General features: G+C 44.3%; 7 non-coding genes across 7 annotated transcripts; 4 read left to right on the top strand and 3 right to left on the bottom strand.

Annotated features, from left to right (window-relative positions):
• Positions 1-1,297: 1,297 nt before the first annotated feature.
• On the top strand, positions 1,298-1,370 carry Trnam-cau. The gene has a single exon. It is a non-coding gene; the product is annotated as a tRNA-Met (tRNA).
• A 2,440-nt stretch (positions 1,371-3,810) lies between these two features.
• Trnam-cau lies at positions 3,811-3,883 on the top strand. Its single transcript has one exon. It is a non-coding gene; the product is annotated as a tRNA-Met (tRNA).
• Positions 3,884-6,939: 3,056 nt separating this feature from the next.
• Positions 6,940-7,012, top strand: Trnam-cau. The gene has a single exon. It is a non-coding gene; the product is annotated as a tRNA-Met (tRNA).
• A 5,360-nt stretch (positions 7,013-12,372) lies between these two features.
• Positions 12,373-12,445, bottom strand: Trnam-cau. The gene has a single exon. It is a non-coding gene; the product is annotated as a tRNA-Met (tRNA).
• Positions 12,446-13,358: 913 nt separating this feature from the next.
• Trnam-cau lies at positions 13,359-13,431 on the top strand. Its single transcript has one exon. It is a non-coding gene; the product is annotated as a tRNA-Met (tRNA).
• A 1,866-nt stretch (positions 13,432-15,297) lies between these two features.
• On the bottom strand, positions 15,298-15,370 carry Trnam-cau. Its single transcript has one exon. It is a non-coding gene; the product is annotated as a tRNA-Met (tRNA).
• A 1,791-nt stretch (positions 15,371-17,161) lies between these two features.
• On the bottom strand, positions 17,162-17,234 carry Trnam-cau. The gene has a single exon. It is a non-coding gene; the product is annotated as a tRNA-Met (tRNA).
• Positions 17,235-17,842: the final 608 nt, after the last annotated feature.

Genomic DNA, 17,842 nt, shown 5'->3' with positions numbered 1-17,842 from the left:
GGGAACACGAAACACAGAAACCGTTGTTTCCTTGAAGGGAATATTGCTCCAGAAAGAGCATTAGTAACTTCAAAAGTGTCAAGAAACTGTGATGTCATTCATGAACCTCTGCGCTGTCTTTTGTGTGATCAATTCATGCAATAGTCCTTGCCTGTGGATTGCAAAAGCGATCCAGCAATTCCGTTTCTTCCCAGAAGGAGAGCCAATGATTACCTACTGATGTAAACTTGCGATGTATTTCATAGGTTAAAAGTCTGCTGCACAAAGTCATTACGAGAAAGGCGCCGTGAAAATAATTATAAGGCGTTACAGAAATTCACAGGAGAGATCTTGGGCGAAACAAAGAGAAACACCGCACAAAAAGTTAGTTCTAAGTGAATATTATATGCGAAAGGTTTTCCTTAGAGGAGATATTAGTAGGCTACCCAGCGGCAGAGTCGCTGGTGCCGCACACACACACACACACGCGCGCGTGCGCGCATGCACGCATGGACACACACAAGCACGCATGGACACACACACACACAGACCACACACACACACAGACCACACACACACACAGACCACACACACACACAGACCACACACAACACAGACCACACACACACACAGACCACACACATACGCATGGGGGGAAGAGTGAAAAAATGGAGCAGGGAAAGGAAAGGCTTTTGTGACGTCATACAAACTTGGACTGTTTTTATGCCGTCATTCGCGTTATCAATTTGTGCAATAGAAGCTGTGGCTGCGCATTGCAGAAGTGACCCACCAATCACAAGGCTTCCCCCGGAAGGGGTGGCCAGATGCTGCTGCCCTTCGACGCTCCTCCTCCAAAGAAGAGATTTGTGATTGGTGGATCGTGTGTGCAGGTCAGTTCTCTCCCGGCCGCCGCAGCGTCAACATCACCTGGAATCCTGCCTCAGCTTCTACATTAGAGCTGCCACCTTTTGGCCTCCACTTTTTGCCAGGATTTTCAACTCCATCTGGATCAATATTCAGACTCTTTTATAAATAAATAGATACTTCCTAAAACAATATACTTCCAGGTACCTCACATTAGCCATACCTGACCGGCCAAGGGCTGGAAAAAATCAACATAACTCGTATCCCTCTCCCTCCCCCTTTCTCTCTTTGTCTACTTTTTTATCTCTCATTCTATATATTCTCTCTTTTTTATTATCCTTTAACTTCTAGTTGTCTCAGCAGACGCCATAACAACTGAATTATCAGATTAACTTATTGTTCTCTTAGCTTATTGGATTCTATGAACGTATTATGGTTTTAAACGAGGAACATGGCCTCGATGGCGCAGTAGGCAGCGCGTGAGTCTCATAATCTCAAGGTCGTGAGTTCGATCCTCACTCGGGGCAAGGATTTTGGGCGAGGAGTCAAGGGAACACGAAACACAGAAACCGTTGTTTCCTTGAAGGGAATATTGCTCCAGAAAGAGCATTAGTAACTTCAAAAGTGTCAAGAAACTGTGACGTCATTCAGAATCTCTGCGCCGTCTTTCATTTGAGCAATTCGTGCAATAGTACTTGCCTGTGGATTGCAAAAGCGATCCAGCAAATCCGTTTCTTCCCAGAAGGAGAGGCAATGATTACCTACTGATGTAAACTTGCGCTGTATTTCATAGGTTAAAATTCTGCTGCACAAAGTCATTACGAGAAAGACGCCGCAAAAATAATCATAAGGCGTTAGAGAATTTCACAGGAGAGATATTTGGCGAAACAAAGAGAAACAACGCACAAAAGTTAGTTCTGTAAATAATATATGCATAAAGATTTTTCTTAGAGGAGATATTAGTTGGCTACCCAACGGCATAGTCGCTGATACTACACACACACACACACACACACACACACACACACACACACACACACACAGACCACACACACACGCGTGCGCATGCACACACGGACACACACACACGCGCATGGATACACAAACACACTCACTCACACACACACAAACCTATACACACAAATACAAGCAAATGAGGACACAGACAAATATGTTTCACGAAAAGTACCCTTCGAAATTAAACAAACAGAAATTAATTGATCATGTGGGAAGGTTAAAAAGAAAGACGGCTGACGCAGTTTAGGAAAGACACGTACACGCACACCACACATGCGGTCAAGCTTGTAGGAAGAGAAAATGAGAAAGAATGAACCAAGAAAGGCAGAGAGAAAGAGAAAGATCCACCGGGTGAAGCTATGAATAGATAGATAGATAGATAAATAGGGATAAATAGAGAGAGAGAGACACGGAGAGGGAAAAGCTGACAAAGAGTGTGAGAGACAGTCGGAGAGGGAGAGAGAGAGGGAGGTTCGCGGGCCAAGTTCGCGGGACGTCACAAAATCACTCTCTCAGCCTGCTCATTTCTTTCATTTCCGCCTTTCCCTTTCCGACTCTCTTCCTCTTCCTTGATATTTCGATTTTTTTTTTTTTTTTTTAGTTCCATTCCCCGTCCCCATCTCTCCCTCTCGTCTTTCTGCCATTATTTCCCAATTTATCTCCTTCTGTCTCTATCATAACCTTCCTCTCTTCCTCTATACCCCCTTTCTTATCTTCCTTAACTCTTTCTCTCCCGATTTTCTCACTCCTTTCGTTTCCTCTTTCGCCCCCCCCCCCCTCTCTCTCCTTCCCTAGATACCTAGATAGATATATAGGTAGATAGAAAGACAGGTATATGAATAAACAAACAGATAGATGGCAGATAAAGATAGATTGATAGACAATCAGATAAATAGATGGATAGATAGATAAATAGGGATAAACAGAGAGAGAGAGACACGGAGAGGGAAAAGCTGACAAGGAGTGTGACACACAGTCGGAGTGGGAGAGAGCGAGAAAGAGTCGAAGAGATAGATAGATAGCTGAAGTTCAGGTAAAGGGCATCTAGTTTTCTGTAACAATACATAAAGAGAGTGCGATGGGGGGGGGGGTATGAGAAAAGGATTCAGGCAGAAGGATGAAAATGAAATGAATAAAATGAATAAACTGAAACACAGATAAATGGAGAAAAAAATAAGGTGAGTGGGAGAGGGGAGAATGAAAGAAAAGAGCAAGGAAAGGAAATTCTCTTGTGACGTCATACAAACTTGGACTGTTTTTTATGCCGTCTTTCGCGTGATCAATTTGTGCAACAGAAGCCGGAGCCGCGCACTGCAGAAGTGACCCACCAATCACGAGGCTTCCCCAGGAAGGGGCGGGCAGATGCTGTTTCCCTTCCACGCTCCTCCTCCTCCTAGGAAGAGATTTGTGATTGGTAGATCGTGTTTGCAGGTCAGTTCGCTCCCGGCCCCCGCTGCGTCAACATCTCCTGGAATCCTGTCTCAGCTCCTGCACTGAATCTGTCACTTTTTGGCCTCTATTTTTTGCCTGTGCAGGCCTCATACCATCTGTGATAGGGGTGTGGGGGGCGGGGGCTCCCAAAAAGACTGATCTTTTGGCCTTTTTGACTCTAGCTAGAAAAATATTTAACTCCACCTGAATCAATATTCAGACTCTTCTATAAATAAATAGATTACTTCCTAAAATAAAATATTTCCAGGACTCCTGTCTCAGCTCCTGCATTGAGGCTGACACTTTTTGGCCTCTTCTTTTTTGCCAGGATTTATTACTGTACAGACTTCATCTTTCTCATTCCTTTATCTTCTCTCTTTCTTGATTATCCCTTAACTTTTAGTTGTCTCAGCAGACGCCATAACAACTGAATTATCAAGCTTATTGTTATTATAACTTATTGTTCTCTTAGCTTCTTGCATTCTTTGAACCTATTAATGGTTTTATGAGAGGAACATCGCCTCGATGGCGCAGTAGGCAGCGCGTGAGTCTCATAATCTCAAGGTCGTGAGTTCGATCCTCACTCGGGGCAAGGATTTTGAGCGAGGAGTCAAGGGAACACGAAGCCCAGAAGCCGTTGTTTCCTTGAAGGGAATCGCACTCCACTTTGGCAACAGGACGGCGTTTTATTTTCTCTTTTTTGTCCCTTGATTTTCATCTTTATTTCTTGGTCGTTCTTACATTGATTTCTCTTTTTCATACCTTTTCAACTACTCTTTATTTCTACCATCTCTCTTTCTTTACCTACGTACTTCCAGTGTGGGCGAAACTGTTTGATGCCTCAAAAGTTTCCTCGAAATATATGATGAGACTCCCTCTCTCTCTCTCATTCTCGCTCTCTCTCTCTCTCTCTCTCTCTTTCTCTTTTTCTCTCTTTCTTTCTCTCTCTTTCACTCTTACTTTCTCTCTTTCTCTCTCTCTCTCTCTCTCTCTCTCTCTCTCTCTCTCTCTCTCTCTCTCTCTCTCTCTCTCTCTCTCTCTCTCTCTCTTTTCTCCCCATCCTCCGTTCATCACCGTCACGTGTTTTATGGGCGTATCCTTGTCGGCACCGGCGGAGGGCAGTCGGTGCGCCCACAAAGCAGTCAGTTGGCGGCGCGCTGTCCCCCTCTTACACAAGGCTTACTTGGGGCGTGGGTAACCGGCTCCGACCCGATCTCTTAGTGCCAAGGACGCGGCTTTAGCTGTCAGTTGTGGTCAACCAGGTACTTATTGTTGGTTGGATATTCGAATTCTACATATCTACATGGTATTGGAGGGAGAGAAGGACACGCGCACACAGAGTGTATGTGTGTGTGACTGAGAGAGAGAGAGAAAAGGAGAGATAGAGAGAGAAAGTGACACCGACAAACAAATTGAAAGACAAGCAGATACATAGATCGGTGGAGATAGGCACACAAAAACAAGGAAAGAAAAATGAGAGAAAGAGGTGTGAAGGAGCCAGGAAGAGAGTAGAGGAAATACAGCGAGATGAAGGAAGGAAAGGAAAGAGGAATAGGGAGGAAAAAAGAGAAAAGGGAAGGGTTAGAAGAAAGAAAGAGCAAGGGGGAAAGAAGAAGGGGCAAAGTGAAGATTAGAAAGATCGGGTGAAAGGCTGGAATGAGAGGAAATGGGAGATAATATGAGGAAAGAAGCGAGAGAGGAAAAATGGAATGTAGATAAATAGAAAAGCGGATATATAAGAAAGGAAAGTGAGTGAGGAAGAGAGAGGAGGAATAAATGAAAGAAGTGGGGAAAGGAAAGGCTTTTGTGACGTCATACAAACTTGTGCCGTTTTTTACTCCGTCTTTTGCGTGATCAATTTGTGCAACAGAAGGCATGCCCGCGTTTTGCCCAAATGACCCACCAATCACGAGCCTTCCTTCGTAAGGGGTGGGAGGATGCTGTTGCCCTTCGACGCTCCTCCCCCTCCTGGGAGGAGACTTGCGATTGGTGGATCGCTTCTGCAGTTCGCAGAGTAGACTATTGCACAGATTGATCAGGCGAAAGACGGTGCAAAAGGTGGCTAAGTTTGGATGACACTTTTGTGACGTCATCCAAACTTAGCCACTTTTTGCACCGTCCTCCGTGTCATCAGTTTGTGCAATAGTCTGCTCTGCGAATTCCAAAAACGATCCACCAAACACAAGTCTCCTCCCAGGAGGGGAAGGAGCACCGAAGAGCAGTAGCTTCTGACCGCCCCCTCCTAGTGGAGGCTCGTGATTGTTGGGTCACCCCTGCAACACGCGGGCACGGCTTCTGTTGCACAAATTGATCACGCAGGATAAAAGGATAAAAATAGCCCAAGTTTGCGTAACGTTACAAAAGCTCTCCCTCTGCCTGCTCATTTCATCCTCTCCTTCCCCTTCCCGGCTCTTTCCTTCTTCGATGATACTTCGGTTTTTCAGTTTACTACTATTCCATTCCTCGTCCCCATCTCTCCCTTTCGCCCTTCCTCATTATCTCCCATTTTATCTCTTTCTATCTCTATCATAACCTTCCTCTCTCCCTCTATATCCCCCTTTCCTTATCTTCCTTAGCTCTTTCTCTCTCCATTTTCTCACCCTCTCTTATCCTCTTAGATAGATAGGCAGATGAATACACAGACAGATAGAGGGTAGATAGAATGATAGATTGATAGATAGCTAAATACATGGTTAAAAAGATAGATACGGATAAATAGAGAGAGATAGAGAGAGAGAGAGAGAGAAAGGGAAAATCTGACAAGGAGTTTGAGAGAGACAGTCGGAAAGAGAGAGAGGGAGAGTCAAAGAGATAGATAGATATGTGAAGTTAAAGATAAAGGGCATCTAGTTTTCTGTGACAATAGATAAAGATAGTACAAAGGGGGGAGAGAAAATGAAAAAAAAAATCAGGAAGAAGGAAAGAGGAAAGAAGCGATGAAAATGGGATGATAAATAAACTGAAAGACGGGTAAATAGTGGAAGAAAAAAAGTGAGGGGGGGGTGAAAGAAAGGAGCAGGGAAAGGAAAGGCTTTTGTGACGTCATACAAATTGGACTGTTTTTATGCCGTCTTTCGTGTGATCAATTTGTGCAACAGAAGCCGATGCTGCTTGCCTTCGATGCTCCTCCTCCTCCTGGGAAGATATTTGTGATTTGTGGATCGTGTCTGCAGGTCAGTTCTCTCCCGGCCGCCGCACCTGGAATCCTGCCTCAGTTTCTACATTGGAGCTGCCACCTTTTGGCCTCCACTTTTTGACAGGATTTATTACTGTACAAGCTTCATGTAATCTGTGGCCAAAATTTGACACCAGCTAAAAGAATATTCAACTCCATCTGGATCAATATTCAGACTCTGTTATAAATAAATAGATACTTCCTAAAATAATATACTTCCAGGTAGCTCACATTAGCTATGCCTGACCGGCCAAGGGCTGAAAAAAATCAACCTAACTCGTATCCCTCTCCCTCTCCCTTTCTGTCTTTGTCTACTTTTTTCTCTCTCATTTTATATCTTCCCTTTTTTTTATTATCCTTTAACTTTTAGTTGTCTCAGCAGACGCCATAACAACTGAATTATCAGATTAACGTATTGTTCTCTTAGCTTATTGGATTCTCTGAACGTATTATGATTTTAAACGAGGAACATGGCCTCGATGGCGCAGTAGGCAGCGCGTGAGTCTCATAATCTCAAGGTCGTGAGTTCGATCCTCACTCGGGGCAAGGATTTTGAGCGAGGAGTCAAGGGAACACGAAGCACAAAAACCGTTGTTTCCTTGAAGGGAATATTGCGCCAGAAAGAGCATTAGTAACTTCAAAAGTGTCAAGAAACTGTGACGTCATTCAGACTCTTAGTGCCGTCTTTTGTGTGATCAATTCGTGCAATAGTCCTTGCCTGTGAATTGCAAAAGCGATCCAGCAATTGCGTGTCCTCCCAGAAGGAGAGCCAATGATTACCTGCTGATGTAAACTTGCGATGTATTTCATAGGTTAAAAGTCTGCTGCACAAAGTCATTACGAGAAAGACACCGCAAAAATAATCATAAGGCGTTACAGAAATTCACAGGAGAGTCGCTGATACCACACACATACACACACACACACACACACACATGCACAGGGACACGCGCACGCATGGACACACAAACACACACAGACCACACACTCACGCGCGCACGCGCATGCACACACGGACACACACACAGACCACACACACACACGCACGCGCACGTGCATGCACACACGGACACACACACACACACACTCGCATGGATACACACACACACTCACTCACACAGACACAAATCTAAACACACAAGCACAAGCAAACGAGAACACGTAGACAAATATATTTCACGAAAAGTACCCTTCGAAATTAAACAAATAGAAATTAATTGATCATGTGGAAAGGTTAAAGAGAAAGACGGCGGCTAACGTAGTTTAGAAAAGACACGTACACGCACACACACATGCAGTCATGCTTGTAGGAAAAGAAAATGAAAAAGAATGAACCAAGAAAGGCAGAAAGAGAAATATCCACCGGGTGAAGCGGTCAAGAAAGTGAATTGCTATTAAGCCGTCTTTCGCCTGATCAGTTGGTGCAACAGAAGCATGGCACATAAGTGAAGGGAAGGGCAGATGCTGCTACCCTTCGACGCTCCTCTTCCTATGAGAGAGAGAGAAAGCGAGAGAGAAAGAGAGAGAGAGAGCAGGAGAAAATTTGAGTCAGAAGTCGGAAGTGGAAGCTTTTGTGACGTCATCCAAACTTTCGTGTGATCAATTTGTGCAATATTATGATCTACGAATTCCAAAAACGATCCACCAAACGCAAGTCTCCTCCCAGGAGGAGGAGGAGCGCCGAAGAGCAGTAGCTTCTGACCGCACCCTCCTGGTGGAGGCTCGTGATTGTTGGGTCACCCCTGCAACATGCGGGCACGGCTTCTGTTGCACAAATTAATCATGAGAAAGACGAAATAAAAACAGCCCAAGTTCGCGTGACGTCACAGAGCCTGCTCATTTCTTTCATTTCCGCCTTTCCCTTCCCGACTCTCTTCCTCTTCCTTGATATTTCGTTTTTTCAGTTTACTACTATTCCACCTTTTGGAGGCCAAAAGGTGGCAGCTCCAATGTAGAAAGCTGAGGCAGGATTCCAGATGTTGACGCTCCGGCGGCCGGGAGAGAACTGACCTGCACACACGATCCACCAATCACAAGTCTCTTCCCAGGAGGAGGAGGAGCGTCGGAGGGCAGCAGCATCTGCCCGCCCCTTCCTGGGGAAGCCTTGTGATTGGTGGGTCACTTCTGCAATTCGCGGCCACAGCTTCTGTTGCACAAATTGATCACGCGAAAGACGGCATAAAAACAGTCCAAGTTTGTATGACGTCACAGAAGCCTTTCCTTTCCCTGCTCCTTTTTTTCACTCTTCCCCCCATGCGTATGTGTGTGTGTCTGTGTGTGGTCTGTGTGTGTGTGTCCATGCGTGCTTGTGTGTGTCCGTGCGTGCATGCGCGGCGCGCGCGCGCGTGTGTGTGTGGCACCAGCGACTCTGCCGCTGCCTTTCTTTTTCACCTTTCCACATGATCAATTAATTTCTGTTTAATTTCGAAGGGTACTTTTCGTGAAACATATTTGTCTGGGTGTCTTCATTTGCTTGTGTGTGTGAGTATGTGTGTGCGTGTGCCATCAGCGACTTTCTCTCATTATCTCTTATTTTCTCTCTTTCTGTCTCTATCATAACATCCTCTCTCCCTCTATATCCCTCTTTCCCTATCTTCCAAAACTCTTCCTCTCTCCATTTTATCACCCTCTCTTATCCACTTTGCCTCCCCCCTCTCTCTCTCCTTCCCTAGATACCTAAACAGATAGATAGATAGACAGGTAGATGAATATACAGACAGATAGATGGCAGACACAAAGATAGATTGATAGACAATCAGATAAATAGATGGTTAGATAGATAAAGAGATAGGGATAAATAGAGGGAGAGAGAGAGGGAAAAGCTTACAAGGAGTTTGAGAGAGACAGTCGGAGAGAGAGAGAGAGAGAGAGTCGAAGAGATAGATAGATAGGTGAAGACAAAGGTAAAGGGCATCAAGCAGAAGGAAAGAGGAAAGAAGCGAATGGTAGAGAAACTGAAAGACAGGTGAATAGAGGAAGAAAAAAGTGAGGGGGGGGGGTGAAAGAAAGGAGCAGGGAAAGGAAAGGCTTTTGTGACGTCATACAAACTTGGACTGTTTTTATGCCGTCTTTCGCGTGATCAATTTGTGCAACAGAAGCCGTGGTCGCGCATTGCAGAAATAACCCACCAATCACGAGGCTTTCCCAAGAATGGGCAGGCAGATGCTGCTTCCCTTCGACGCTCCTCCTCCTCCTGGGAAGAGACTTGTGATTGGTGGATCGTGTGTGCAGGTCAGTTCTCTCCCGGCCGCCGCAGCGTCAACATCTCCTGGACTCCTGCCTTAGCTCCTGCATTGGAGCTGCCAGTTTTTGGCTTCCAATTTTTGACAGGATTTGTTATTGCGCATGCTTTATGCTATCTGTGATAGGAGTGTGGGGGGCGGGGGCTCCCAAAAAGGCTGATCTTTTGGCCAAAGTCTGACTCCAGCTAGAAAAATATTCAACTCCATCTGAATCAATATTCAGACTCTTCCATAAATAAATAGATTACTTCCTAAAATAAAATACTTCCAGGTAGCTCACCTTAGCCAAACCCAACCAGCCAGGAGCTGGAAAAAAAGATCGACCTAACTCGTTTCCCTCTCCCTCCCCCTTTCTGTCTCTGTCTACTTTTTCTCTCTTTCTCATTCTCTTATCTTCTCTCTTTCTTGATTATTCTTTAACTTTTAGTTGTCTCAGCAGACGCCATAAGGAACTGAATTATCAGACTACTTCTTGGATTCTTTGAACGTATTATGGTTTTATGAGAGGAACATTTGATTTTGAGCGAATAGTCGAGGGAACACACAGCCCAGAAACCGTTGTTTCCTTAAACGAAAACGCGCTTGACTTTGCTAAAAGGACGGCATTTTATTGTCTTTATGTTTAATCTACTAATTTTCCTTTCTATCTTCCCTATCGCTCTTATTCAATCTTGCACTCATTTCTCTGCCTCGCACCTTCTACCCTATCTAACCATTGCGATAGTTCATGCCGAGCACATATAAATATGGTTGAACAATTTCTTATCCTATTCTGTTTGTCAGATGCTTAACTTGCCGCAGACATCAAATGAATGAACAATTCTTCTGGCAGAAGGATAGAGAGAGAGAGAGAGAGAGAGAGAAAGAGAAAGAGAGAAAAGGAGGGAGAGAGAGAGAGAGGAGGGAAAGAGAGAGAGAGGAAGAAGAGTGTGTGTGTGTGAGAAAGATGGAGTGGGGAAAGGAGGGAGGGAGAAAGGAGGTGGGAGAGAGAGAGAGATAGAAGAAGAGTGAGAGAGAGAGGGGTGGGGTAGGGATGGAGGGAAAAAGAGAGAGTGGAGATTGAGAAAGAAAGAGGGGGAGGGATGAGAGATGGGTCTGGCCCAGTGATTACTCAGTTGGAACTTTGTGACGTCATCCAAACTTAGTCACTTTTTACAACCGTCTTTATTGTGATCAATTTGAACAAAAGTCTACTCTGCGACTTGCAGAAGCGATCCATCAATCGCAAGTCCCCTCCCAGGAGGAGGAGTAGCGTGGAAGGGCAGTAGCATCCCCCAACGCCTTACGGAGGAAGGCTCGTGATTGGTGGGTCACTTGGGGGAAAACGCGGGCACGGTTTCTGTTGCACAAATTGATCACGCGAAAGACGGAGTAAAAACGGCACAACTTTGTATGACATCACAAAAGCTTTCCCTTTCCTTGCTTTTTTCCTTCATTCCTCCTTTCTATTCCCCACTCACTTTCTTTTCCTAAATATCCGCTTTCCTGTTATCTACATTCCCTCATATCCCACATATTCCTCTCTTTCTACCTTTTATCCATTCTTTCTAATTTCCGTTTTGCCCCTTCTCTCCTCCCCCTTGCATTTTCTTTCTCTCTAACCCTTGTTTGTATCATTAGCATGATATATATTGTTATTTATCATGAATATAAACATAACTCAACTCTTACAATGTTCATCTCTCTTGATTCTTTCCTCATTTTATTCTCCATTTCCTCTCTTTCTGTCCTTTCACCCAATCTTTCTAATTTCCCCCTTGCCCCTTCTTCCCTCCCCTTTGCTCTTTCTCTCTTTCTAACGCTTCCCCTCTCTCTTTTTCCCTCCCTATTCCTCTTCCCTTTCCTTTCTTCATCTCGCTGTATCTCCTTTACTCTCTTCCTGTCTTCTTCACACCTCCTTCTCTCAGTTTTCTTTCCTTGTTTTTGTGTGCCCATCTCCACCGATCTATGTATCTGTTTGTCTTTCAATCTGTTTATCTGCCTCTGTCTCTCTCTCTCTATCTCAATGCTTCTCTCTCTCTCTCTCTCTCAGTAACACACACACATACACTCCGTGTGTGTGTGTTTGTGTGTGTGTCACCTTCTCTCCCTCCAATACCATGCAGATATGTAGAATTCGAATATACAACCAACAATAAGTACCTGGTTGACCACAACTGACAGCTAAAGCCGCGTCCTTGGCACTAAGAGATCGGGTCGGAGCCGGTTACCTACGCCCCATGTAAGCTCCTTCCCACGCGGGGGACAGCGCGCCGCCAACCTGACTGCTTTGTGGGCGCACCGACTGCCCTCCGCCGGTGCCGACAAGGATACGCCCATAAAACACGTGACGGTGATGAACGGAGGATGGGGAGAAAAGCGAGAGATAGATAGATATATATATATAAGAGAGAGAGAGAGAGAGTCTCATCATATATTGCGAGGAAACTTTTGAGGCATCAAACAGTTTCGCCCACACTGGAAGTACGTAGGTAAAGAAAGAGAGATGGTAGAAATAAAGAGTAGTTGAAAAGATATGAAAAAGAGAAAAGAATACAAGAATGATAAAAAAATAAAGATGAAAATCAAGAGACAAAAAAGTGTTGCCAAAGTGGAGTACGATTCCCTTCAAGGAAACAACGGTTTCTGTGCTTTGTGTTTCCTTAACTCCTCGCTCAAAATCCTTGCCCCGAGTGAGGATCGAACTCACGACTTTGAGATTATGAGACTCACGCGCTGCCTACTGCGCCATCGAGGCCATGTTCCTCTTATAAAACCATTAATAGGTTAAAAGAATGCAAGAAGCTAAGAGAACAATAAGGTTAGCCTGATAATTCAGTTGTTATGGCGTCTGCTGAGACAATAATCAAGAAAGAGAGAAGATAAGAGAATGAGAAAGAGAGAGGAAAAGTAGACAGAGACAGAAAGGGGGAGGGAGAGGGAAATGAGTTTGGTCGATTTTTTTTCCAGCTCCTGGCTGGTTGGCTTTGGCTAAGGTGAACTAACTGGAAGTATTTTATTTTAGGAAGTAATCTATTTATTTATAGGAGAGAATATTGATTCACGTGGAGTTTAATATTTTCTAGCTGGAGTCAGACTTTGGCCAAAAGATCAGCCTTTTTGGGAGCCCCCGCCCCCCACACTCCTATCACAGATAGCATAAAGCATGCGCAATAACAAATCCTGTCAAAAATTGGAAGCCTAAAAACTGGCAGCTCCAATGCAGGAGCTGAGGCAAGATTCCAGATGTTGACGCTGCGGCGGCCGGGAGAGAACTGACCTGCACGATCCGCCAATCACAAATCTCTTCCCAGGAGGAGGAGGAGCGTCGGAGGGAAGCAGCATCTGCCTGCCCATTCTTGGGAAAGCCTCGTGATTGGTGGGTTATTTCTGCAATCCGCGGCCACGGCTTCTGTTGCACAAATTGATCACGCGAAAGACGGCATAAAAACAGTCCAAGTTTGTATGACGTCACAAAAGCCTTTCCTTTCCCTGCTCCTTTTTTTACACTCCCCCCTCCCCCACTCACCTTTTTTCCTCTATTTACCCGTCTTTCAGTTTATCTACCATTTATTTTTCATCGCTTCTTTCCTCTTTCCTTCTGCCTGCATCCTTTTCTCATACTCTTCCCCTCCACTCTCTTTATCTAAAAACCCTTTACCTGCAATATGGCCTCGATGGCGCAGTAGGCAGCGCGTGAGTCTCATAATCTCAAGGTCGTGAGTTCGATCCTCACTCGGGGCAAGGATTTTGAGCGAGGAGTCAAGAGAACACGAAACCCAGAAACCGTTGTTTCCTTAAACGAAAACACGCTCAACTTTAGTAAAAGGACGGCATTTTATTGTCTTTATGTTTAACTTCTAATTTTCCTCTCTACCTTCCCTATCGCTCTTCTGCAATCTTGCACTCATTTCTCTGTCTCATACCCTCTATCCCATCTATCCATTGCGATAGTTCTTTTCGAGCACTTATAAATATGGTTGAACAATTTCTTATCCTTATTCTGTTTGTCAGATGCTTATCTTGCCGCAGACCTCAAATGAATGAACGATTCCTCTGGCAGATATATATATATATATATATATATATATATATATATATATATATATATATATAAGAGAGAGGGAGAAGAGAGAGGAGAGAGGAGGGGGGGAGGGAAAGAGAGAGGGAGAAGAGTGTGTGTGTGAGAGACGGGGTGGAGAAGGGAGGGAGGGAGAAAGGAGGTGAGAGAGAGAGAGAGAGAAAAAGAGGAAGAAGAGAGTGAGAAAGAGAGGTATGGGGAAAGGATGGAGGGGAAAAAGGAGAGTGGAGTGGAGAGTGAGAAAGAATGAGGGAGGGGGGGGTGAGAGATGGGTCTGGCCTGGTGATTCCTCAGTGGGGACCGTGTGACGTCATCCAAACTTAATCACTTTTTGCACCGTCTTTCGCCTGATCAATTTGTGCAATAGTCTACTCTCCGAATTGCAGAAGCGATCCACCAATCGCAAGTCTCCTCCCAGGAGGGGGAGGAGCGTCGAAGGGCAGTAGCATCTGCCAGTCTCTTCCTGATTGGTGGGTTACTTAAGCAAAACGCAGGCATAGCTTCTGTTGCACAAACTGATCACACGAAAGACGGGGTAAAAACGGCACAACTTTGTATGACGTCACAAAAGCCTTCCCTTTACCTGCTTCTTTCTTTCATTTCTCCTTTCTCTTCCCCACTCACTTTCCTTTCTTTCTATCCTTTCATCCATTCTTTCTAATTTCCCCTTTGCCCCTTCTTCCCTACCCTTTGCTCTTTCTCTCTTTCTAACCCTTCCCCACTCTCTTTTTCCCTCCCTATTCCTTTTCCCTTTCTTTCCTTCATCTCACTGTATCTCCTCTACTCTCTTCCTGTCTTCTTCACACCTCTTTCTCTCGGTTTTCTTTCCCTGTTTTTGAGTGCCTATCTCAACTGATCTATGCATCTGTTTGTCTGCGTCTCTCTCTCTCTCTCTCTCTCTCTCTCTCTCTCTCTCTCTCTCTCTCTCTCTCTCTCTGCTTCTCTCTCTTTCTCATTCACACACACACATACACTGTGTGTGTGTGTCCTTCTCTCCCTCCAATACCATGTAGATATGTAATTTCGAATATACAACCAACAATAAGTACTTGTTTGAACACATCTGAGAGCTAAACCCGCGTCCTTAGCACTAAGAGATCGGGTCGGAGCTGGTTACCTACGCCCCATGTAAAGTCCTTCCCGCGCGGGGGACAGCGCGCCGCCAACCTGATTGCTTTGTGGGCTGCCCTCCGCCGACAAGGCTACGTCCACAAAGCTCGTGACGGTGATGAATGGAGGATGGCGAGAAAAGCGAGAGAGAGAGTCTCATCATATATTTCGTGGTAAATTTTGAGGCATCAAACAGTTTCGCTCACACTAGACGTACGTATGTAAGGAAAGAGAGAGTAAATAAAAAGGTATGAAAAAAGAGAAATGAATGCAAGTATGACCAAGAAATAAAGATGAATATCAAGAGACAAAAAAGATAAATTAAAACGCCGTCCTGTTGCCAAAGTGGAGTGCGATTCCCTTCAAGGAAACAACGGTTTCTGGGCTTCGTGTTCCCTTGACTCCTCGCTCAAAATCCTTGCCCCGAGTGAGGATCGAACTCACGACCTTGAGATTATGAGACTCACGCGCTGCCTACTGCGCCATCGAGGCGATGTTCCTCTCATAAACTATAATACGTTCAAAGAAGCTAAGAGAACAATAAGTTAGCCTGATAATTCAGTTGTTATGGCGTCTGCTGAGACAACTAAAAGTTAAAGAATAATAAAAAAAAAAGAGAGAAGAGAATGAGTAAGAGAGAAAAAGGTAGACAGAGACAAAAAGGGGGATAGAGAGGGAAACGAGTTAGGTCGATTTTTTCCAGCTCCTGGCTGGTTGGGTTTGGCTAAGGTGAACTACCTGGAAGTATTTTATTTTACGAGGTATCTATTTATTCATAGAAAAGTCTGAATATTGATTCAAGTGGAGTTGAATATTCTTTTAGCTGGTGTCAAATTCTGGCCAAAAGATCGGCCTTTTTGGGAGCCCCCGCCCCCCACACTCCTATCACAGATGGTATGAAGCCTGCTCAGTAACAAATCCTGGCAAAAAAGTAGAGGCCGAAAAGTGGCAGCTTCAATGCACGCTGCGGCGGCCGGGAGAGAACTGACCTACACACACGATCCACTAATCACAAATCTCTTGTCAGGAGGAGGAGCGTCCAAGGGCAGCTCGCCCCTTCCTGGGGGAGCTTCGTGATTGGTGGGTCACTTCTACATTGCGCGGCCACGCCTTCTGTTGCACAAATTGATCACTCGAAAGACAGCATAAAAACAGTCCAATTTTGTATGACATCACAAAAGCTTTTCCTTTCCCTGCTCTTTTCTTTCATTCTCCTCCCTCCCACTCACCTTCTTTTTTCCTCTATTTACCTGTGTTTCAGTTTATCTACCATTTCATTTCCATCGCCTCTTTCCTCTTTCCTCCTTCCTGAATTTTTTATCTCATACCCCCCCCCTCGCACTGTCTTTATCTATGTATTGTCACAGAAAACTAGATGTCCTTTACCTTAACTTCTGCTATCTATCTCTTCGAGTCTCTCTCTCTCTGTCTCTCTCTCCCTCTCCGACTGTCTCTCTCAAACTCCTTGTCAGCTTTTCCCTCTCTCTTCGTGTCTCTCTCTTTATTTATCCATATTTATTTATCTATCTATCTAACCATCTATTTTTCTAATTGTCTACCAATCTATCTTTCTATCTACCTATCTATCTGTCTAGGTATCTAGGGAAGGAGAGAGAGAGAGAGAGAGCCCCCCCCCCTCTCTCTATCTATCTAACCATCTATTTTTCTAATTGTCTATCAATCTATCTTTTTATCTACCTATCTATCTGTCTAGGTATCTAGGGAAGGAGAGAGAGAGAGGGGGGGGGCTCTCTCTCTATGTGTGTGTGTGAATGAGAAAGAGAGAGAAGCAGAGAGATAGAGAGACGCAGACAAACAGGGAAAGAAAACTAAGAGAAAGAGGTGTGAAGAAGACAGGAAGAGAGTAGAGGAGATACAGTGAGGGAAAGAAAGGGAAGAGGAATAGGGAGGGAAAAAGAGATTGGGGAAGGGTTAGAAAGAGAGAAAGAGCAAAGGGGAGGGAAGAGGGGGCAAAGGGGAAATTAGAAAGAATGGATGAAAGGATAGAAAGAAAGGAAATGGGGGATAATATGAGGGAGGAAGCGAGAGATAGGAAAATGGAATGTAGATAAACAGAAAAGTGGATATATAGGAAAGGAAAGTGAGTGGGGAAGAGAAAGGAGAAATGAAAGAAAGAAGCAGGTAAAGGGAAGGCTTTTGTGACGTCATACAAAGTTGTGCCGTTTTTACCCCGTCTTTCGTGTGATCAGTTTGTGCAACAGAAGCTATGCCTGCGATTTGCGTAAGTGACCCACCAATCAGGAAGAGACTGGCAGATGCTACTGCCCCGAGTGAGGATCGAACTCACGACCTTGAGATTATGAGACTCACGCGCTGCCTACTGCGCCATCGAGGCCTTATTGCAATACAAAAGAACTTTAAACGTTTCAAGAAACTGTGACATCAATCAGACTCTCTGTGCCGTCTTTCGTGTAATCAATTCGTGCATTAGTTCTTGCCTGTTGATTGCAAAAGCGATCCATAATTGCATCTCCTCCCAGAAAGAGACGCAATGATTACCTAATGATGTAAACTTGCGATGCATTTCATAGGTTAAACGTCTGCTGCACAGTCATTACGAGAAAGATGTGTGTGTGTGTGGGGTGTGTTATATATATATATATAATATATATATATATATATATTAGTTATATATATACACACACACACATATATAATCATATATAATATATATATATATATATATATAATATATATATATATATAATTTTTATATTATATATATATATATATATATATATATATATATATAATATATTATTATAATATATAAGTATGTGTGTGTGTGTATATATAAGTATGTGTGTGTGTGTGTGTGGTAGGATGGCTCCAGAGCAGAGGGTGCTAAAAATAGGCCGGCCCACGTTGATGACCCTTTTCACATAAAATATAAGGACAATGAGAACTGAATTACTTTAGGAACTCTCTTTCACTAAATGGTAT

Source organism: Penaeus monodon, chromosome 6 (genome assembly GCF_015228065.2).
Source record: "Penaeus monodon isolate SGIC_2016 chromosome 6, NSTDA_Pmon_1, whole genome shotgun sequence".
NCBI lineage: Eukaryota > Metazoa > Arthropoda > Malacostraca > Decapoda > Penaeidae > Penaeus > Penaeus monodon.
Note: the sequence above shows the minus strand (reverse complement) of the source record. Positions and strands in the feature narration are given on the sequence as shown.